Source organism: Mycteria americana, chromosome 2, assembly GCF_035582795.1.
Source record: "Mycteria americana isolate JAX WOST 10 ecotype Jacksonville Zoo and Gardens chromosome 2, USCA_MyAme_1.0, whole genome shotgun sequence".
NCBI lineage: Eukaryota > Metazoa > Chordata > Aves > Ciconiiformes > Ciconiidae > Mycteria > Mycteria americana.
In genome coordinates this window covers 74,933,153-74,957,100 of record NC_134366.1, presented here as the reverse complement: position 1 = coordinate 74,957,100, position 23,948 = coordinate 74,933,153, and the positions used below count along the sequence as shown (strand labels likewise).

The window sequence follows — 23,948 nt, the reverse complement described above, 5'->3', positions numbered from 1 at the left end:
TCTATTGACAGTATAAATCATGAGGGCAAAGCTAGATTCCCTTTTATGTGCCTCTAGAATATTGATATAAAAATATAGCTTTCTGTGTTCATATTTCTTCACAATAGTTTAAAGGAAAGCACAGGCAGTAGTTTTACTGAAAGGGAGCTTTAAAATCAAGACTGGTATGTAGTTGCATCAAAAAGGAATTTCAAAATCAAGCCTGGTATGCACCTGTGAAGAGCCACAGTTTCAGAAGAAGAGAATCATCTTTGGTCCTTGTATGCAACTCCTCTGCTGGTTCCAGCCCAATTAATTCAAAAGGATACTTCTCTCTTAACATTCACAAATGTAGTTGTTTAACAACATTGTTCTGCACATTGTAATACCAGGGAAGAGAGGAAGCAAAATAAAAGGAAAGCAGAAGGAGGGATGAATGAGGCTTAGTGAGCAAGCTACAATCAGTCTGGCAAAAAAAAAAAGGTAAACTGTAGCTTGGTGCACTGTTTGGTGCTGTGGATCTCAAAGGTGTTTATCCCGCAAGTGAGCAGGTGGGAACACCAGTAAATTCCTCCTCCAGCAGCGTCCATCTGCTTTCAGTTAACAAAGATTCTCATGAACCTGTTTGGTGGAGTCTGAAGAGATAATGTGTTAAACCCTGTGATAGCTGGTCCTAATTGCACATCTTTTCAGACATTATACCTCTTTTACATAGCAGTGTGTTTTTCTTCAGTCTCCTGATGCCAGACACTATCCAGTTATCACAACAGCTCTTCATTTGTACTCTCTCTTTAATGTTTTCTGGCTCTTTAATGTTTTCTGGTTCTTCACTGTGCTAGCTTTGACTAGGTAGTCTCCTATTTTATTCACTATTCCCCTTTTAAGTTAGAGTAAATATTAAATATGAATGGTGTTTTAAAGTATTCAATATTTATTTTGTTCTTGAAAAGCCACTGAATAACTGGTCAGAGCTGGTTTTCAGGTGACCTTAGCAAGTTCATTTAGCGCTTTGCTCAGCAGCTTTTTGAAAGAGATGGGGTATAGGAGCAGTGGGCTCTTTATCACTTTTTTTTTTCCCCCTTGGAAAGCCTATTGGAAATTTCCACACAGTGCTAGCGTGCGTTAGTAATTTTGCCTTTACAGAAGCTGAAAAGCTCTTCAGCAACCATCAGATTTGGTTTGCGCATGATATTAAGACAAATAATGCAATTGTATGATCACAGTACCTAGCACATGTACTTGACTAAAGGTTGTCTAACACTCCTAATGTTGATAACATGCTGTGTGAGCCTTTTGACTTTCAGGCTAGACCCTGCTGTCAGCTGTTGCTAGTTTTACTGTAGTTCTATCCAACATGAGGCAGTTTTCCTGAGAGGAAGTCTACAAATGTAGCACAGCCCAGAAAAGGCTGAAGAGCTGCAGGGAGCACAAATGGACCGATCCGGTGTTCTTGTAGTGGGTGTCAGTATGGTGGGAAGGGACTGGAAAAAAAAAAAAAAAAAAAAAAGGAAAATAGAGGAGAGCTTGTTCAGTTGGGGCTGGCTGGGAAAAAGATAAATTGTTCTCACTTGAAAAGAGGAGGTGGAAATGGAGGAGGAGCTCTGGAGCCTGTGACATTTCTCAGAGGTAAAAAGCTTTCCCAGCGTCTAAAAACATGGCAAGGCAATGCTCTAAAGGAGATCTGAGCTTTGGGGGAGGAGAGTACCCTTCTGCACACATGAGGTTTCAGTTGCTCTGCCAGGTAGTATTGAGAATCTCCCACTTGACTGAAGGCAGGCTTGATAAAGGCAGTGTTCGTGACGATTAAATGACTCAAATGGACTTTGAAAAGGAGAAGCGTGTCTAGCCAAAGACTGGGGTAGTTGATCCCTTGGTGATTGTGTTAGCAGGGTTTGGGACTTTGTATCTGAGGAAAGGTGGAGTTTTGTGTGACTCTGCAAGGGGGGTGAGTCAGGGGATCAGTAACCTGTCCGTCTGGCTGCTGCCAACCCCAGTGGCAGACAGACAGAAGCTTTCTAGAGCCTGGTCTCTGCATCCTTCTATGTCTGTGTTTCAGGAAGCTGATCCCCACAGAGCTGTTCTTCCAAAATGGTCTGTGGAGCACTGCTTGATTTCATGGCATTTTAACAGTGCTTTGTTTCTAGCTCCTAACCAAGAGCTAATACCTCCTAGAATAGTTTCTTCATATCATTTTTCAGGACAATCAGTTACTGAAGCTCCAATTACAAATGTTTCTCTCAGTTGTGAGTGTCAGCAAAATGGCTTCTTTTATTAAGGTGGCTCACATTGTGGAGGAAGGCTACATGGCAAAATACAGACCACACCAGAAACACCTCCGCAGTGTGGTGTTGGCAATATCTGTGTCATGGTTAAGCAATCGGAGCACCCTACTGATTACTAAAACAGGTTCTTCACAGACCTGTCTGAAACAGTGAGGATTTTTGAGGGGGAGAGGGCAAGTGGGGAAGGGGTTGGTGGCTGAACTGAGAAAAGGTGAAAAGGGGAAAAAAAAAGCACCCAATAATTACATTTCAGTTAATGCCATGCAGGAGCTGTCAGCTTTGTGATGAAATAAGGTGACTGAAAAATGTTTGATATCAACTGATGCTGAAGTGTTTCATGTGGCTCTCGGGTCCAGAAAAGCGTTCTGCCCACTTCATAAAATCTGCTTGAAAAAGCTTTTTTTGGTGTCAAAATGAGCAATTCTGGAAACAGTGAAAGGAAATGTGTGGTTTTGGTTGTTAGTGTTTCTCAGGCATTAGGTGTTACCATCAGCCATCCTGTGGTGGTGGCTGTGGCTGTTCGGCTGTGGCTGTTCAATTCCTACGCTGGCCTGTAGCTCATGCCGAGTGCCCTCTCTCCCATAGCTCTCCATCAGGGAGGACTGCTGCTTCTCCTCTCTACTTTTCAGGTCCTCCACAACTCATTGCTGCTCCCTTGTCTTCTGCCAATGATTTCAGCCTTGCTTGTGTTGTTACGACTTTTTATGTGGCCCCTTCTGTAAAAAAAGCACCTTGCCTTATTATTCATAAGGGAAACATCTTCTCTTCCTTCAGCTTCTTCACTTCCTCTATGACTTCTACCTGTGGCTAGCCAACAGTGATGACTAGTTAATATTGGTCAAGAATTGCAGTTATTTATTTTCTTGATGAGGAGGAAAGGAGGCTGAAGAAGAAATATCAAATGTTCTGAATCATTTAGTTGTGTACAAAGGTAGCTTGTATCTTCTTCCAGTCACATTTTTCCTGCCTTACTTTTCTTGTTGTTTCACAACTCTTCCTTGTTCCCTCTGATTGCAACTCAGGCTGTGAGCTCTTTCTGACAGTGCAGCTTCCTGCGTGTTTGGGTGATGCCTTGCAGGGGAACCACAGTTTGAAGTAGGGTACAGAAAATCCATAAGATAAAATGTAATGATACCAGGCTACTTAATTAATTTACCTCATAGTCTCACAAAATACAGCCTCTTATCATTGCTTGCATTTTAATAGTAGAAATGTTAGCAGTTAGGAATTGTCAAATAGGTGTTACCTAAAGGAGTTACCTTCTGATAATCCTATGCACACATTAATGACAAGCATAAAAATATCATGATCATGCATATTACGTTTCCAGTAAAACAGGAACTCAGATGTATATACCAACAGAAAAACTGTTGGTTCAACACATTTCACAAAGAAAGCCTTTAAGGCAAAAACAAGATCAAACACACTGGAGCATGTTATATATTTTTACAGATACAAAAAATCATAAACTACTGCCATATTCACAGTGGGATATTTGGGATTTTGCTGAGTGAGTGAAATAACTATTCTGAAGAAAAGGTGAAAAGATTTAGACTTTTAGAGTAGATTTAGCCAGGTTTCGTATACGTAGCGCAAGGATGACCAGTCAGAAGGTTTTAGGAACTGCCTGCCAAAGTCTTTGTGTAACTGAGGTAACAAGACATACATGGCATACATTGAAGAGTCAAAGGGAAGATGGTGGGAAGTTGGAAGGAAGAACTCAAGGAGAGATTCAGAAATGAGAGGTATGAGTGGCCCCTCATGATCCCATGGCTCCTCTGCAGGCATTTAGTATTAATTTTGTATTAGCATCTAGTATTCAAGCAGTTAGAGTGTGTAAGAAATTTATCTATTCTACCTTAGCTAAGGCAAGATTGATTGAAATACACCACATGTAGACACTTTGTATTGTTTGAATGATCATTTGCATTATCTTCCAAACAAATATAATCCAGTTGATCAGATCAGTGATGTTCACTAGAAAACTTTTTTTGTAGTGACTAACTTTTCATTCTATTAATTCACTTCAGATTTCCCTGTTGAACATTTATGTTTCTCTGCTTTGTGCTTGAATCCGTCTAGCCTGGAAATGCAAGACACTTTACAGTCTGTAACAAAGTATACAAGACACTTGGGGCACAAGTAAGTAAGGTTTTTTTGTGGTGTTACAGATGATAAAATTAGTGCACTTTTCCAAGGTCAGAGGATGTTCGTGGCAAAGCCTAGAAAAAAAAATCTAAATCTTGTATCTGTGCTGCAGGTATTTTTTGTTAAGGAGGTGGAAAGCCTAATTGCAGAAGTCCTGAAGTTGGCTTCCCTTGGTCAAAACCAGAATGTCAAATGAAAGCTTTTCCTCTTTGCTTCTTACTGTGTATAATGAAACAGAAAGGTAACCACAAAACATAAATGTTGTACTTCGTCACAAGTCTGAAGAGTACCCGGTAGAGTGCTCTGACTCTTGCTATGATTTTGTGAAATGATCAGTCTAATCCTTAAAGATTTAAGCTGAGTTAAGTCTTCCACTTAACTGAATTTCTTAGGGAAATAGAGCTCATGTGGATTACACTATTTGTCTGCTGGTACACTTGACAACTTTTCGAGCCATTGATGTGAAAAGGCAGGCAGCGCTCCACTGTTGTACATTTTCTGGTAGTCTCCAATCAGAAAACCAGCATTGTATGTAAGGCTTACTAATCAGCATGCATGCGGGTCAATGCAAGTCTTAACTTGCGTTGCCCCTGGTCCAGGGGCACGTTGTAAGCGATATCAGGGAGCTGGAGGTTATTGTTTTAGTAGTGTTAAGGCACACAGATCCTTAGAAACCAGGCTTTAGGTTTGCTGCTCACCCATTTCTTCACGTACAAGCTTGGAGCATAAAATCTACCTAATTAATAAATCTTCATTCCTGAGGAAGACCATCGTTTACAATACCTTCTGAATGAGGAAAGTAATTTTCTCGTTTAATTTTTTTCAGCAACATGCCTGGAAACACTCGTACAACAATCAAACTCTTCATTATTTTAAATTCATCAGCATTTCGTAATCTTCCCATAGAATTTTCAATTGAAAAAATAAAATTGTTTGTCAATTGATGGTAGAGAGACAGTAGAGATCTTGGTCATCAGTTTGAGGACACTCTAATGTGAGGGAATCTTAAAGCTTGATACAATTGCCAGTAACACACTTTGGGTGGTCTGGACAGAGTGATGGATGGGCCTCTTGGTCCATAACAGTATCCAAACTAAAAATGTCGTGGTACATGGAGTGCTGCACATTCGGATTATCACTAAATGACAAAAGATTTATTGTGCACTTGTTGCCAGTTGAAGGAAGCTAAAGTAACTTCTGTGTTTCCTGGACAGACAATCAAAGAGCTAAAGCTGATTCTTGGAATTTTTCCTTCACCATCACTATTGCCGTTCATGCCATACTCTGCTGTGTTTAGTGGAAATTAACTGTAGCAGAACATCCATCTAATTTCCTGTAAAACATTAATTTCATTTATTCTTCCTACATGTTTTTCAGTTCTCTCCTCTCCCTCCTAATCCCATTGACAACAGAAGAAATGACACAAAACATCAACTGTTGGCTTTATGTAAAACATTGCATCAAAATAGTGAGTCACTGGAAAAAGATTTCCCACAGTCAACACACACACAGATATCCACTCAGGTCACAAAACCAAGAATATTATCAATAAGGACAAAGGAAGTTGTTATTTTAGTTTTTAAATAGTCTTGATTCATACTTCCTGTCATTTTGCTTGGGGGGAGAGAAGAGACTATTCCTAAAAAAACCCCAGTTAAACAGAACTGCCAGAAAATCTTCAAATCCTTAAACCAATATGATCAGGAATAAAACCATAGTGGAAATAAGTTATTTTCTCCTGCTCTCCAAATTCTGTTTCCATGTACAAAGTTAGGGTGCTACATAGCACATCATGATCTGATAATTTTTTTAACCCAAAGACAAGAAACAGTTGTTGTAAACCCTGTTCTGTGGCATATTCTGATGATCACCATATTTCAAAAGGATCTTAGGTGGAACTTCTTGGTTCTTACCAAGTTGTGCTGGATAGTTTCTCTGAGGTTTGCTCAGTAGCAAGCAGTGTATTTGTTCCAGTTTCATCAGCCCAGAGAGGTGCTTCCTGCCACTTTCACAGCTAAAGCCTGCGGCAGCTTGCTCCCTGGGACACCCAGAGACTGTCGACATGTTTGTGATCACTAACAGGGATGCTGGAGATGCTACATGTCTGGATTCCGCCACTGAGTTTTCTCTCTGCGAGGCTGCTGGGAAATGCTGTTTGTCATCTTTTTGGTTATGTTGCTCAAAAAGCCATGAAGTTATACAAAGCTAAAAAGGTTATTTTAAGAGCTGGTCTTAGAAAGGAATAAATCAATTAGCAAAATTGAAATAGCTTTTCCTTTTTTTGTATGTTTTTCATGCAATGTTAGAAATATTCTGTAAGTGTGTATGATTTTTCCTCCCTTTCACTTGTTTTTTTTTCAGTGTAGCAACTGTACTGTATGCATGAACCAAAAGCAGGGAGAGGACAGGAGAGTTATGCTCAGTCTCTTCACGCTGTTAATTTCATATTCAAGAGAGTCAAATGGTTTCCCTGCCTTTGGCCCCTGTTCCTCCTTAAAATTCATGTTCTCTCATACCTCCTTGGCAGACTTGAAGATCCTGGAAGTTTCTTCCCATCTGCCTCCTGCAGGTGGGAGCTGACCTAACTTTGGTCATATGGGAAGTGAGAGAGATGTCAGGACTTTTTCCATGCAAGTAGGCCAGTTGTTTCTACTCTTGTCTAAAGCCTCTTTTTCTTCTTCCACAATGGAGCATTTCCACCCCCTGTGACTTGGGAAATTGCCTTTTCCCCAGATTTGTAAATTAGAATCATGTAGATAGTTATCCATCCTAAGGATAATGTAAGGAGAAATTTAGTTACTTACTCGTAGGCAGAGTTCACTGAGCATGTTTTCTTCACCTTGAATTCATATACCCTGGTCACAGAACGATAGAATTCATGGAATCTATACAGATTCAGAGTTCACACTTCAAAGCTTTGTTTATATCATACAATGCAAAGTGATTCTCTGTAGGAACAAATTTATTGATAAATTTTGCCCTGACTAGTTTGTTTTGTCATATCCCAGGAAATACATATGTATGTATAAAATAAAAAGTTGGAGGATATACCTAAATCTGTTTAAATATCTTCCTGACAAGTATAGGGGAGTTAAGTGGAGCCAGTGGATTTTCACAGATGAAGTCATGCTTAACAAAAAGATGAGTTCACTTGTCATTTCTTCAATGACCGCAGATAGTAGTGAAGCAGAAAACACTATTTGCTTGGGCTTTAGCAGTGTTTGGAAAAGCAAAGGTTTTGGTATGCCTCTTGCCCTTCTGTCCCTGCTCAGTCTCGTAAAACTCACATTTCTTTTCCTAGAGATTCTCTCTGCCCAAATGGGTATACCTAGTTTTATAAGAGACACTTAAAAAATTACTAGGTAGAAATCACATATTTTTAATAAACTTACCTGCCACTTGAATGTAACAGACACAAAAATAAACAACATGAAATTAAAATCCCCCAAATTATTTCAGTGCAACTGGATAAATCCTTACGTCACTTGCAGCAAGGAAGCAATCTGCTTGTTTTTGAGTTCCCACTATGCTAATTTTGGGATTGTTGAACTTAACAACCACTTGCTAGGTGGTGTGTGTTAAAGATGTGCTTTCAAGGAGATTATTGTAATTGCTGTCTTCTCTGCTCTGAGTGGAGAAAAAAGTTTTATCACTATCCTAACCAGGGACCCGAATGTGGAGCAATCCTGGATTTTGTTACTACAGCTGTGATATGATAAGATGACTGCCAGCAGTTGCATGCGTTTTAAGATGTTGCTGCTTCTCATCTGGGAAGTGGTAGCGTGTCGTTGCTGGATGCTGCCGTTGCAAAGGTGGCCAGCCTAAAACAGCAGGGAGAAGACAGGCTCGCTCAAACAGCCCTACTGTGGCACACTGAGCAGCTGAAATCCTTAAAAACTCTATTAGTTGAGGTTATCGAACCACATGATTAAATTCCATGGGGAGAAAAGTGGATCTGGACAAACTTTTCACATCTGGTCTCACCATAAATGGGTGAGATGTAAACTAGGATAGAGAAAGGAGAATATAAAGATGAGGGGAACGGCGTGGGAAACCCTCCCTGGAAGTCGAGTAAGGAGAGGGATGCTGGGAGAGGGACAAGTTCTTGGTTTTCCTATGTGGGTGTGTTTCAGTTCCAGCATTTCCCTGCATAACCAGTCCATCGGAGTAACCCCTCTCAACTTGGAAACCATTTCTCACCCTAAATTAATCAAAGAGTAAGTCTGTCTCATCTAAATATTAAAGAAAAGGTAAGAATCAAACGTATGCTTTAGCTCCACACCTTAGTCTTGCCTGTCAGGTGTCTGTGGAAGTCCTGTTGTTGGCTTTTATAGCCATAAAATTAGGTACCTCAGCTCTATCTCATCTCTGACCTGCCCATCCCCAACACCAGAAGGTATAGTTAAAACAACAAGGTCTGGGCTGAAATGTATTATTAAGCTCCCTCATTCTAGCTGTCTTTTAAGCCTGTACATAGAGCCTCACCAGGCTAAGGGAAAGCCATCACCTAGGAGACTGACTTGGGTTGGAGGGAATATTTCAAAAAAAGGGCAGTTAGGGGCTTGAGGCAGGACAGAAGAAGCAGTAGAAATGGAGAAGTGAAAACAGCGTGCACATTTTTTTCTCATGACAAGGACAGGTTGGTGACCTCCTGTGTTACAGAGGAAGCTTCCTGTGTTGGCTGCCAGGATGGTTTTGCCCTCTGGGTTTTTAAACTGATGGTGATTCCGATGTCTGGAATCACTGCAATTCTAGGTACATTACCAAAACACTTGGTTAAAAGTCAACAGATTGTGTCACTTCAGGCACACAGTCAAAAGGAAAAACAAAATCTGTGCATAATTGAAAGTCTGTGCCATGCTCTGAAGCTAGCTGTGAGCACAGTTAATAGAAAATAAATTCATTTAACCAAGCCTTAAGTTTTTCCCATGCAATCTTTATATACTCTTGTTAAAAATGTCTGCTTACTTTAAGAGGGAGCAGGAGAAGAGGACAACTTTAGTGTCTCCTCTTTCATGTGTATGTAATATGGTCCCCTCAATGCTACTTTATAAATTACTCTTTTCACAGCTAGAAATTCTCACCTGTTACCTGATCCTGAGATGAACTGAGCAACTCCACATCTGTATGTGTTACATGAATGTGAGAGCAAGGAAAGCTGTTTGGTTTTATTTTACTCTTTTCTGGCAGTTCATGAGGTGGTGCTGGTTTGGGGGAAGCTACTTGTGCTGTCCAGCTGGGGAACTGGACCCACTTGCACAGGGTGGCCTCTGAGCCCGAGAGGTGTCCTGCATCCTCTGCTGCCACATGACCAAACGTAGTGCCGTCACGTCACTGACGTGCCAGCTCTTCTTGCCATCCGGAGGGTTTGTTTCTGCGCTCACCGTGTGTGCGGGGAGGGACGCGACTGCTTTGCGAACTGATGACTGGCACATCTCATGTCGTAGGAGAAGGTTAAGGGGAAGGGTGACAGTAACCTCTCTCTTCCCTGCATCTGAGGGCACAGAGGTGGCCGAGGATGGGCCCTAGGCTGAGGGTGTTGCGCTGGCTGCCCCTGGGCTGGGTGTTTGCCGTTCAGTGGCAATTCATCAGCATTTCATTTATGGCAGACTCATAACAACTCAGCTTGTTTTCTTTTCACAAGCTGGTTCTTCATGCACTTAGTGAACAGACAGGAGTTAGCAGAAGTTAAAAATTTATGTAGAGCTGTTGCAGAGCTGTTCAGTTGCTGGTGGCAAAACGCCCACTCCGGGCACGCATTACCAATAGAGCTCTGCCACCAGCAGGATTTCCTAGGGGGGCAAATATACTTTCTCTTAGTGCCTGCACGTCCCAAGAAGACAAATTGCACTGGAGCTGCAGTAATGTACTGTTAAAGCCATTGGCCTTGATCTTTAAGCCGAGATTTCTAAGCACCCCAAACACAGCTATCCCACTGGGGTAGCAGGCTATATTCTCACTGTTTTCTGGTGAGGCTGTACATTTTCTTTCCTCTAGCGCTGTTCTCTACCAAAAGCTAGTTTCCAGTATGTCAGGAAGTACTTCAAAGTATAAACACAGGAAAAAATATCTGTAGAGAAGAAATACAGAGTTTTATGGAAGCCATATGATTGTGTTTTGTTTGGAGATGGTCTGCTGTGCCAACAAGTTTTAATGAATATTGCATGTTGCCTTATTCATAGAGCAGGATAAGTGTAAGTTACCTACCACTTTCCTTTGTCTCTGAGAGAATTCCACGTGTTTTGAGATCATAATGATTATACATGTTCAGTAGACAGTGTGCCATCCCACTCACTTTTTTACTGTAAAATAAAAAGCTCTTTAGATTTGTACCTACTATTCTTTCAGAATAATTTAACTTGATTTATTTCGCTCCAATACAAAACACCTTGTAATAAAGTTTTAGTATGTCTTAGCTAAAGGGAATAATGAAGATTTCAAGCCTGGTTTGTCAGCGAGTGACTTGCATACCAAGTCAGAATTGTAGAACAATAGGGTTATTTAAACAGGAAAAGATGTGATCCTGATTTTCTTGTAGCTATTCTGAGTAAAGCTTGTCTGCATGCAAAATATTACATAGCTCTGTAATTTTTGCACTGACATCTGATTTCTAGCATTGTTTGCATGATTATATAAATACATATATTGAATAGAGATTCTTTTTTTAAATCATTACATTTATGAAGGTAGCACAAATGACTTTTGATGGTGGAATCCCCCTTAAAATAGTTTCCACTGAAGAAAACTATTCTTAGCCCATGACATCAGGGGTGTCATACTTGCAACTTCAGATAATATATGTATACTCACTGTGCAAAAACCCTTCCTGTTTTGTTTTCAGCATTGATTATGTTACATGTTAGTATCTATTTTTCTTGTAAAACTGTCTCTCTTGCATATACAATTTTTTTTTTTTTTGCATAGGAAAATGGGTAAATTTGCATGTACAGTAAGTGAGGTGGATAGAGACATATTTTTCTTAGCTAGGCTCTGGTTTTAGAAAACTTGTTATAAAACCTGTTTTTATTTTACACCTATGTATAGCAATTATTTTTCAGGATATTTGTTTTTTATTAGTTGAAAACTGTGAATCAGGGTAGTGAAAATTTCTTTTTTTTCCTCACAGGCTAATCCTAGTTCTTTATGTAGAGTTACAATGAAACTGTTTGTTAGTTATACACTAACTCAGTGTTTTCACTTGCTGTTAATGGTATTCTGTTTGTGGGAAGTGAGAGATCTTTTCAGCGGTCATGCTATTACTTTTTTATCCACCTATCTCATAAATTAATTAGTAATTTTAGTTAATGCCAGAGTGGCTTAGTCATTTTCTAAGTATTTTGCGTAGCTGCAAGAATGACACAGCAACATTAGTAATTAACTATGCCAACCTTTATTCTTATTCTGGCTAGTAACTCAACTCAGCATTCACTGTGATGTTGCATTTTGGCATGTATCATCGCAGCGGCTCAGCCATTCCCCCAGTCCTGGAGCTATAAAAGTGTCAGTTAAGTGTCCAAAAAATTAAGTGGACCCTCTCAGTTTTGTGCTTTATATCACTGTTATTGAAGAAGAAAACAAATGGGGAGGGCTTAGCTTGTGCCTTGACTGGCATTGTGTGACATTCCGAACTTGTATTTTTTATTTTTTTGTTGGCTCAAAAAGGAAATCAATCAATCTGGATCAAGAGATTCAGGGAGTTGAGCTGGGTAGCAATTTTAGCATGACTCACAACACTTCGCAAAATTAGCTTGCCAAGAAGATGTGCTTCTGTGAAACTCTGAGGTACCTGGGCTCGAGATATAGCTGGAAGAGAAATCATTTTGGCAGAAGAGCTCATAACAGTCTAGCTCACCCCTTTTGGTGATGGCAATGGAAAGAATCATCAGTATTGATGGCCTCAAGTCCTTATAGCCTGAGCTCTTGCACAGTGCCACATCACCTTCAGCTCCTCTTTGCTGCGGAGATCCTGGATAAGCACAGAAATAGGGGCGAACGCAGAAGTGAAGATGGAAGCAGGGAAACAGCCAGCTGTCCATGGAGCTGTAAGTGATTGCCCTGCATGTAAATCCGGGGACCACAGTTTAGTATTTGATAATCTAGAAGTGGAGTGCTTGGAACGAGCACATCTCAGCGTTTTCCAGAAAATTACATATCTTGAGAAGCATTTATGATGTTTCTCAACAATTTTGTGATGTTTAAGGGAATTAATTCTGCTGCAAGCAGTTTTGCATGTTTGTGCAGTTACATTATAACTTTCATGCATAGAGATACATAGTAGGAAACCGGATAAAAATATCACGTGACGTTTGCAGCTGAAGTTTCCAGAATTTATCTGCATTTTAATGGACTAATCTAGTTTTCTTAATTCAAAAGAACAGCCCCCCGCCCCCCCCAGATACAAGCTGGCCTCATCATTTATCTGAAGGAAAGATGATTAGCCTTTATTTGCAGTTGTTTCTCTTGACTAGTGGAGGCTACTGAAGTGAAACTTGTTTTTGCTTTATTGTGCCAGCAAGGAGTAAGTACCAAACGAGATGCTGTTACTGCCTTTGCTACTGGCTGCTCCCCTGCTCCACTGCTGGACCTACTGCCCTGCTATTTTCCCTACACCTGCAGGAGTGACTTGACTTCCTTCATCCTCCCTTTCTCACCCCTCTCCTTGAGATAATTGTCCTTTTGCTGTTCAAGTGCTGTGGTGCTGAGCACAAGAGCTGACAGCAGGAAGATTTTTCTTGCTGCATGTCATCTGTGGCCTAACAAGTACCCGTGTGATGGAGGCACAGTAGCAAAGGTAGCAGCTGCAGAAAGAAAATATAGGAGCTGGAACAGAGGGAGGGAGAAGAGAGGGGAGGTAGTGAAAAGACAGTGATAGAGGCTTAAGCTATTTCATACTGGAACAGAAGATAGATAAAAATCTAACCACTGAAGGAGACTCCTTTTCTAATTGTGAAGTTTGACACAGAATTCCACATTTTCACTGCTGCTCTGCAGCCTAAAAAATAGCTCTGAGCCCCAGGTGTTTCTTGAGTACTGCCTAGGATTGGTCACTGTTGAGGATAAAAGTCTGCTACTGCTAGGAAATACTCTAGTGACAATATCTGTGACATGGCTCTAGGTTGCCTAATCCTAGTGTAATCCTATTGATGAATACTGTAGGGATCAACATGATTCCACATGTTGGAACAGCTGTATTTTTTATGGTGACTATTCCCTCCCTCCCCAGATATAAAATTATAAGTAACACCCAATGTCAAATAGATTGATAAACTTTGTACTTATTCCAAGGGGAAAAGAGTATGTCATGATAATTCAAGCAAAGCTGTAATGCATAGGTGCAAGGAGGCTGAATTAAAGTTGCACAAGCTTTCTGCCTTTTCTTTAAATTAATCTGATGCAGTCTAATTGTCTGAATATAACTAAAGAGTCAGCTGTGAGTTTACACCCCAGAAGAAAGGCCTGTACATCAGTCTTCACAGCAAAGTCCTGAAGGCAAAATGCCAGCAATAGTTGCATGAAGTACAACGTAAATTTATTTCATCATAAAAAGAAAATTATATATTAGCATCTATACTTGTTTCTCCCTCTGTTTTTCTGCACCCCCTGCACTCCGATGTATCTGTACTTCTTATCTGTGGGTGTGGTACATTTCCCACAGCAGGAAAAGTTCTTGAGGGTTTGGTGTCATGTGGCACAGTAATACTTTCTCCTCCTGCTTGGCTGGTGTGAATCACACCCGTACCTTTGGAGTACAGAACTGCAGAATTATCAGTCACTCTTGCACACAAGCCCAGCTTAAAGAATCAAAATTTATTATTGACAGAGTAAGCTAAGCACAATCATCATTAAGCACTCAAATTTGAAATTATAGATAGTTCACTTGTGAGTTTAGATTTTTGCTCCCTTCCCCTCCAACGTGAAGAAATCACTTTGCTTTTAGATGACATTTTTCACATGTGGAGATAAGCAGAAGCTAGCAATGTTTCAGACATCATCTGCTGGTAGGGCAGCTGCTACACAAACTGCTACCCTAAAGCAGGTTAAATGGCAATTGGAGGTTTTTTATGAGTGTCGCATCTAGTGCCTTGTCTCTTTCAGTTTTATCTTGTCAGGGCTCAGATAGGAGTTGTAATTAAAAGCAGCACGGATATCCCAATAAGAACATAAGGTATGCATTGGCTGGAAGCTGACAGGGTTTAAGTAATCACCTGCAGTTGAATTGAGACTCGGATGGGAAGTAGGAAGTGCTGTACTCAAGCTTCCTGTATAAATAAATGCAGCTTTCCCACAGCTACTGCATACAAGCTGTGACGTGCTTTTAAGATATAATGGCAGCATGCTCTTAATAGCAGGGAGGGGATGATTTATCGGAGTGGCAAAGGGGCTGGGAGACAAGTCCTGCTGCAGTCCTAAAAAGTGTACAGCTGTCAGATACCCGGAGAAGAGGAAGGGCGTGCGAGAGCAATCTGCCTCCACTCCTGGTTGCGAGCTTCAGGGGTTTGTGACATCGTGGATCTTGGGAACGCTGGAGTCTGAGTGCAGCTACTGAAAAGTCACACAGCTGGCAGTGAATGCTGTTCTCCTTTCAAGGTATGTGGGAATACAGCTTTCTGCCTATTTTTTCCCTTAAAAGCAAAGGATACCCTGAAAACAACAGAAAGCCAGCATTTGCTTCTAATGGAAGAAAGCAGAAAAGGCTTAGTTAAAAAAAAGGTGAGAACTAGAATGATTAAAGAGCTAAAATAAATGTTATTTGTGGTTTGGCTAAAATCAAACTGTGTGGTGCTTAGAGCTGAGGCAAAAAGGAAATCTTGGAGTCCTGACTATTAAAGGCACAGAAAATTAAATAGACATCAAGTACTTCCCAAAAGGGTGAAATTACTTTTGTCAGTGTAACTTTTAAAGAAATATCTGTGTGAAGTGTTTGAAAGTGCTGCAGTATTAGGACATATCTGTGTGGAAAGCAGTTGCTAAGATGGCATACTGTCAATCATATATCTGTTTTAGTTTAAATACAAGAGCTCCCTTCATACTGAAAACACATCTGATTAAGCTGGAGGGAGCCTGAGTTTGAAATGCAGAAATTTCCTCCTGGTTTAAAGGCATTTCTTCTGCCACGGTCTCATACAGCTGGTATCGTGAAGGAAAAATATGCTGATCTGTATTGTAACTGTTAATGTACACTTCTAATCTGTTCTGGGTTTAGGGTTATGTGGTTTACATAAGCACATACTAAATATACAATACGTTTGTTTTCTAATTTGCATTTTAAAATTTTTTTTACACTAAGAACAGAAAATTGCATTTACTGGTATGTTTGCACTGCTTTCTCTTTCTCAGCATAAGGCTTTCTCAGTGCAAAGCTGCTTCAGCAATGAAGATGTTTCAGTCTGGCTTATAAAGCTCTGTTTTTTCTCTAATACTCTGCTTCTTGGCTTCCTTAATGTATACAACAATATCAAATATGCTCCTTCAGAGCGCGCTGTTAAGTAGTAAAATATTTAGGATGAATATAAAGAAGCATTGCAGAGTGACTTCCCATCCTCTTGGTAAATAGACACTGAATGCTTTTAAGAAGTACATTTTAGCAGAGATATAGGCTGTGACTGAAATACCCCCATGCAACTTTACAACTGTGTGCAGGCACAGCAACATGATACATTGGGCTACACTGAGCCTGAAGGGCAAGTGGTCTCAGTTAAGGGCAAACACTGGGTTTGGGAAACCAAGACTTCTAGAAAGAGAAGTTTCACAATCCTGTCCTTAAATATTTTCCAAAACAAATATATAGACCTGATTCTTTTCCTGTTTAGGACTTGTCTATGCCTGGATGTGAGTGGGTGTATGGGTTGTTGTCATATCATGAAAGTGGCTGAAACCCTTCCCTCAGTGAACATAACCTACATTGGAAAAAATACAGCCCGTTGATAAGGGGATGGCTGCAGTTATGCTCCCGAAAGTAATGCTTTAGATTATGGATTGAGAGGAGTGTGTTTGCAGAGTGTCTAAAGCTGTGGTAAAGCGGGAGGTATTCCTTCAGAATAAACTGGAGCTATTCCAGAGCCAAGCCAGTATGATGAGAATCAGACTCCTTTTCTCCCATGTGTCTTGCTGTCCAATGCGGGTATTTAACACAAAGTGCTGTCCGCTCATACAAGGACACAGAAACCTCCCTACGCTTCACGTAGGAATAGCATTTGGCAACCTGGTATAGTTTCTGTTCCCCATGCTGAACTATATCCTGCGTGCTCCTTGCTGATAGTCACAGTCTTCTTTCCCACAGATGGTGACATTTTGGTGATTTTGTTTGTGTGGTGGTATGCTTTGGAGCAAAAGTTAATAATATAAATAGCAAACAGTATGGAGTTGTTTCTCTCTAGCTAGGTTCATGGATTACACTATATTCTCTAAATGCTTCATAATCTTTGTAGAAATAAATAAACAGTGTGGAAGTGGTTATGTGGCCTTTCCCTTCTGTTGGAGGAGGAAAGTATGTACTTGTCCTTATTATCATCTTAAGTTTAAAATGCAACTGTGAAAAGCAGCAATTCAGTTCACAGGAAAACAAGCAGCACTTAAGCTGGTTCCCAGTTCATTAGTATGCCTCTGATAATATCTGTGGTATGAGTCTGAGCCCTGTGCCTGCAATCCACCCTGTCCAGACCTTTCAGTGACTTTTAGTGGTGAGGCCCACTGGAGTGTATTGCTTTGATATGTAGCTCAAAAATGGCTATAGACTTGCTGTCCCTCTTCTTGAGCAGGGAGTTTTCTTGAATGTATCTGAAACTACACAATGCCTATAGAGTGTACGTATCAGATCCATAAATATCTCCTGGACTAGTAGTACTGTGACATCTGAGATCATAATTACAGCTCCAGGCCCATGGACGTTACAAGCACACGTGAACAAAATACTGTGGCAGGCTGCCAGCGTCACTGTGAACTGAGTCCATCGGACCTCCTTGCCCATGCCAAAGCAGAGATTGCCTTCAGCTTCATGAGGCTGAAAATGGTTCTCGATCTGTCCTCTTCCTCTGCGTATTCACTGGGAGGTGGGTACAGGTCCCTCCTCTCCCTCCGGCTTCCTCATGCCAAAGCCCAGTCCTGCATAACGCACTTCACAAATTCTCATCATTACCCAACAGCCAGGAATAACCTTACATTCATTCCATCTCAAAATTAATCTTCTTTTTGTTTGTGAAGGGGAACGTTGAACAAAACAAAAAAGAACAGGTCCAAAGAGAAAGACAGCATTGATACTAAGCTCAGCCTCTAGCATTTTGTATTTCTGCTGAAGCACAGCCGAGCTCCAGTGCTGCACTGTGAGCCTTCTTGACAGAGAGAAGTACAAGTCTGAGGGCCGCTGTACACTGCAAATTTACCCAGTCTTGGACAAATATTCACGGGGATGCTTGTGGCAAATAACTTCGTGCTGATCAGTAAGAAAATAACGTTCAGTAATCTTTCTCTGTGTTTCTTGTAAATGGTTTCGGCTCAGTGAGAACTGAGTGGGCATTACATTCATGAAGTAGATCATTGCTAGCAGATACTAAAACACTCATAAAAAGAAAAGATAGTATCTCAAATTACAAAGGACCTCATCCTTCACTTCCTGCTGAAGTGGGACTTTTCCAGCGCCTAGTCTTCCAGGGAGGAGCAGAGGTGCCAAGTAGAAATTTCTAGGCTTGAGAGCATGACTAGGTTAACTGCATTGCAAACACACTTGCAAATAAAAAATGTAGCTATATAAAAACCATTTTGTTGATGCAGTTTCCTAGATCTCTTTGTATGTGTTGATACTTGTGCACAATGACAGAAGTGTTCCCCATTTCTGGTTCCTCTTATTCTATTATAATAAAGAAAATATGTTGCGGGTGGCCCAAGACCTGGGTGGTTTTTTACTGTTTTTCTAGGGGAATCTGCTCAGCCTCCAAGGGAAAATCCATTATCTGTAATTAGAAATGTCATCAGCTTACCTGATTCTTTGAACGTCCTTCGTGCCTGCAAGTACAGTTTTGACTTCGGTGGAGTTTGGGCTACTTGACTACGGGACTTACGAGCATCCTTGTGCCTCATGTTTCTGAGTGAGTCAGTATCTCTGGAGTCCCAAGGCCAGCCAGCACCAGACACAGCGATTTGGGACATGTGAATCTGGCTCCTGCTACAGAATGGTTAACCTCTCTGAAGTAAGGCAGTCCCAGACATGCTGTAGTCAAGGGACTGTTTGTTTAAATTATGTTTATATAGAACCTAATGAGAAATTCTGTAGCTGTCTGACAGACTTCAAAGACCATAAATAAGGGCAATTGGGTGAGTCAGAGTGGGACTACCAGAACTGGGACTCGATAACGTGCATTTTTTGGTGTTGGTCTGGAGCTGTTGTAAGTGAAGATGGTGAAGTCAAGACGTGCTGTTCATGAAAACTGTAGCCAGCATGTTACTGTGGAAAAGTCCAGCTTGTGAGTGTGAGTTCATGCATGCTAGAACAATTCCCCTGCATGGAGCTTCCTCCTGTGTGCTAGAGCTTGTTGTAGACACAGCTGTCGTGGGGAGTTGTTCTGCATGCTTGTCTGAAGGACAGACGAGAGATGCTGATTAGGAGACAGAGTAGAGAATTACTTTTTACTAGAAGGAAAAAAATACCATTTTACTGTCATGCTCATATTTCTCCCCTTTAATTGAGAATGTCAGTACTCGTGTCTGTTGCAAGCTTTTCTGCCTTTCACTTTGTTGTAACAATGAGGAGAGGAGGGAAAGTATAAGACGTGAGTCATTACTCAAAGAGTGGACGCTGTCAGGGTGTCTGACAGAAGCTTTGATATTCATGTTTGGTTATACAAACTATTGTATTTTGAGAGTGCCAGGGAGTAAATGTGCAGATCTGAATATGTTTGTGTGCTCTATATGTTTGCAGAAAGGAAAAAACATTGCAACAGAAGAGCTGTATCCCTGTGTTCAGGGACTGAAATGGGTCCTTCAAGGCTAACTCTACTTATGCTTTTATGTACTGTATGTTGCTGTGGCTTAGGGGTGAATTCCTTGCTCATGTATATATAGGTGCAAATCATTCAAAATTGCGTGCTCTAAACTCTTATGTGCATAGAAGGAGAAACACATTTCACGACAGCTAGTATATAGGCTAATCATTTGCATGCAAAGAAAATTCCAGGATTAAGTAGAAGCTGTGACTTGCAGGCTGACCCTGCTTATGTCTGAGCAGTAGATGGGAAAGTTCACGTGTTCTGCCTGTGCTTAATTTTGGAAGCATTCTGATGGGTGGAGGTGGGGAGATGATGAAGGAAAACAAGCTGGTCTTCTCCCCTCCAAAAAAAGAAGGTTACAAAGGTATAGTCAGTGGGGAAAACTAGCTGATCCTGTGGGCTGTTTACCATTGCACTCACTTGAAGCTTTTTAACAGCAGCGGACCCTCAGCTAACCACTGATCCTGGAACCCTTCCCAGTGGGCTTTCCCCATTGTAGGTCTAAGATAACATCCACAGGGCCAGCAATAACTTGCTTGCTGAAGTTTTGCGCAATGGAGAGGATGCAATCTTGCACCCTCCTGACCTCTTCACGGTTGCACTGATGGGTTCAGTGGTGGGGAATCTCCATCACAGTCTCCAGGGAGGATTTGTGGGAAAGGCAATCATGCCCTTCGCCCGGAGTGGAGTAAAAGCCACATATATATATATATATATAAAAAAAATTTAGCTGATATTACTTTAAGGACATGTGTTTTTTGGATTGGTCAATGTTTTTCTTGCAAATACCCAAGCAGTGTACATGGCTTGACCAGTTGCAACCCCCTTGTTGACTTAGTTTCCCACATTTTGGAAAGATGGGCCAACAAATGAAGGAAACAGGCAGTTGTGGGGAGAGGAGTAGAGAAGGAGTCGAGGATTCTTGCAGTAGCTTCTTTTCCTAATTACTTAACAATGAGGACAAAATGCCTATTTGAGGAGCATTAGTTGTCATGGTCATAATTAAAAGACCAGCTAGCAGAAAGATATCTTTAGAAAGGTTACTGTGACATTGTCACCCTATAGTATAGTAAGCCTATGAGTTCCTTCAGTGCTGTGTTCTAGATACTAATTTTTCTGAGCGTTTGGGAAGTGGGGCAGCTTCTTTCAACTGCTCCTAGTTGCTTATCTTTGCACACATAAGCAGGTCCATTGAAGCCATTGGAAGCACACCCATTGGCAGGGCTTCGACTTCATGGCTAAGGTCTCATAGAGACTAGCCAGTTGTTAACATACTAAGGCTCTTGAGGCTGAAATCTTGTATGTTTACAGGTTGCTGTTCTCCTTTGAAATTATTTCTGTAATGAAGGTTGAAATTTGGAATTGGAGTGAGGGAATGATGAATGCAAACCTCTAACTGCATTTGATGTACACTGCTGCTTTATTATATGTCTTGTAGTACCATTTGGATTTCTAAGTAGTTTCATAGAGCCCCTGAGAAACTGTGTTCCCTGTGCTTGACACTGTACAGGCAAGAACCTTCTTGTGAGCGCTTAGCACAGAGACACAAGGTGAATGCAGAAAGTCAGGTGAGAGAGGGCAGGGCAGCAATGAGACAATATTGCATTGCCTGAAAGCCAGTGTCATCAGCTGAGCTGCTGCAAAGCTTTTTCACTCAAATTTAAGAAAATGTCATATTTGTCTTACATAGTTAATAAGATGCAGAGCAAAATAGATCATACTCTGTTAAAAATGTTTATTTATAAAAGTAGGAATATATAAGTGATTTAAAAATATGTAGCTGTTAGAGTTAGTCAAGAGCATAAGACTAGTCATAGTTGAAACTATTATTGTTATTCCAGCATAGTTTGCAGCTTCTGTTCAGTAGCAGGTACGTGAAGCCTATCAGAGGTTAGAGATGCCCCATATTCACATCCTGATTGATGGAGCGGGCACCATGGGGCTCCTTCATTCTGGGGCAGCAGGCAATGTGGAAGGAATCATCTGCAGGAGAACTCCTCCCAGGAGCTGTCTCCCAGCATGCTGGGCTCATTGCTCTTCCCACGATTGGGCTGGAAAAGAGGGAGAGCAAATGTGGATATTGAGAGGACAAGCAGAAGCTCAGTTACTGATTGTTACTGGATTTTACTTCTCTTTTTCGCCTCTGTAGATCTGGCCAGAGCTGGGACTTGTTCAGAGCTCTGTCCTTTCCCCATCTCCAGTTGCAGCTAATTTTGGTAGGGCTCATTGAGGAACTGGCAGAGGAGTGGCTTAGGGATACACTCTGATTAGTTTAATAACCAGTCGTGAGAAGCTGTAGTAGTTACTTCAGTAAATCCATGTTTAGTTTCAAAACAACCTGCTCATGTCCAGGTCCAAACCTCTCCTATTGCTTCTTAATGACTGTATTGTTTTTGGTCAAACTCCAGTATAGTCTGTAGCTATTCATGTTGTTAGCTATTCATGTTAGTGATAGCGAGTTCCCCAAAGTCTAATCTTCAGATATGACTCCCATTCTTTGATTCACCAAATGTCATTGTAGCTAAGACTTGAAAGTTATCTCTGAGTAGTGTGTCCCCCCAGCTTTCTAAGTCATTGAGATGTATTTGGATCAAGGGCAGTTTTCAATGTTTTACTTGTTTTATCTTGGTTACCTTGAACAGTGTGTTTCTTCTATAATAATGGGCAGCATATTTGACTGTAAGATTAGATAGGGGCAAATGAAAACATTATACTTACTAGTTTTATTCACTGAGCAGTCACACAAAAATTGTTATAAAAGGAAAATTAACTTATTCTTTGATTCCTTTTGATCTAAATCTAAAGTTATGTGAAAGTGCTTTTCTATGCTTGTAGTGAACAAAGACTGTAGGACCATAATCTTGCAAGTTTGCAGTTTTCTTGGCCTGACAAAATGAAATGACAGAGATGTTAAAGGTATCATCTTATTGCAAGCACTAAAAAAACCATTTCTCAGATCATCCCTTCTAAAAATAAATACCTAAATGTGTGTTAATTTTTTTCAATAGATGGTGTTCAGTAAATTTTTTTAGTATATGGTGTTTTTGCAGAATTCAGTGGAGGATCAATTTCATTGTTTCAGTCAGCTGTTGTTCTTTGGCTTCTGGCAAACTCTGCACGCTTCCCTTGGGCCTAGGAAGTTTCTTGCTGTCACTTTTGAGGCCTGGCTTTGTGTCATGTGTCCACTTGCCTCGACCTGCTTGCCTTGCAGTTTGGAGCAAGATGCTGCTTGCTCCAAACACAGCATTGGCTGCTCTGAAAGCCAGCCCAGTTAGTTTCTTCTTAGAAGAAGAGTACATACTATCAACAAACAGATAAAGCTGGTCACTCTGTCAAATAACATTCCATTGCTTTCACTTTAACAATGCGTGTTTGCAAATATTTTCTAAAAATCCTTGATGTTAGAACAGGCCAATGTCACAAATATCTTCTGAACACGCCCTATCTAAACTGTAAACATTCCAGCTCAAGGAATCAACATATCCCAAGGTTTTGTTATCCGATTAACAAAAATAAACACTTTTTTCTGTGTCAAAGGCAAATTATTACATCTGACTTCCTATTCCTGTTTCAGCTGAGGCAGCTAGCCAAGTTATCAACCCGTTTGACCTCTCAAAAGCTCAGTTCCTTTTTACTTAGTAAATGCTACACTTACCAAAAGCCTTCACATGGCCAGAAAGGAAGACCTATCATTTGCTTTTGTCATTAATGTCATGAAGAGTATGTTTTTATTTAATAGTGGTATATTACCTCTTGTCAACAGGAAGTTAAAAGTAAAGTGCACCAAACTAGTTTGGGTAGAAATTCCTTGTAACTTAGCATTAACAGATGTTGCATAGTGTCATTAAGAATAGGGGGTGTTATTTAGATAAGCTTTAGAGTCTAATCTTACCCTGGTAACCAATACTTAGAATTCCACTTGGTATAATTTTGTTGTTTCAATGTGTTCTGGAAATATTTGGAAATGTTTGATGCCAAAATATACAAGTTCTGTTATCTAGCTGCAGGTTGCCTCTTTCACTGGATTTTGTGCTGGTCAACTTTCTTTAGTGCTGTGACTGCCAGGGTGAACATAAAACTTTAGGGGAATCCTGCTACTGACTGCCTGCAGGACCAAACGTATCACCGTAGCCTACTGCCTGTGGCCGGCATCATCATGCTGCTCAGGCATAGTAAGTTTGATACATCTGGGTCATCCCAAACTTGATGCCCACAGGCCTGCCCAGGACTCATGTCCAGTAGGTCTGGTGCAGGGAGGTATGGCTTTCCAGCCTGCCAGTGTTGACAGAGCTGTATCCTGAACTTTGGTATGTCCTAGTTCAAGCACGGTTCCAGCAGAACTGGGTGAAGGTGGTGGCTTCTGTGATACGATGGTCTGACCTCATTCCATGCAGAAGGGCTTACTCCTGTCCTCATGGATTCAATGAATATTGCCATTGTGTGGCTCTTGTCAGTATTGAAAAGAAACGAAGACCATGTTTTGATTATGCATTTCAGTTTAGTAACAGGCTGCATTATTTATTTTTCAGTCTTTATGTTTTTATCTTGACGTGATCAGAAA

At 40.8% G+C, this 23,948-nt stretch overlaps 1 protein-coding gene across 5 annotated transcripts in view; it reads left to right on the top strand.

Annotated features, from left to right (window-relative positions):
* The window catches only part of RNF144B (ring finger protein 144B), a 93,772-nt gene that overhangs the window by 28,443 nt on the left and 41,381 nt on the right, over positions 1-23,948 (top strand). The window contains exon 1 of one of the 5 annotated variants that reach the window (XM_075493761.1): positions 14,695-14,996. The exons of 3 other annotated variants lie outside the window; for them this stretch is intronic. The gene's annotated coding sequence lies outside the window, so the exon portion shown is untranslated. Of the gene's footprint in view, positions 1-14,694; positions 14,997-18,780; positions 18,872-23,948 lie in introns of those variants that run through there. One more of the 5 variants, XM_075493762.1, reaches the window with a different exon arrangement.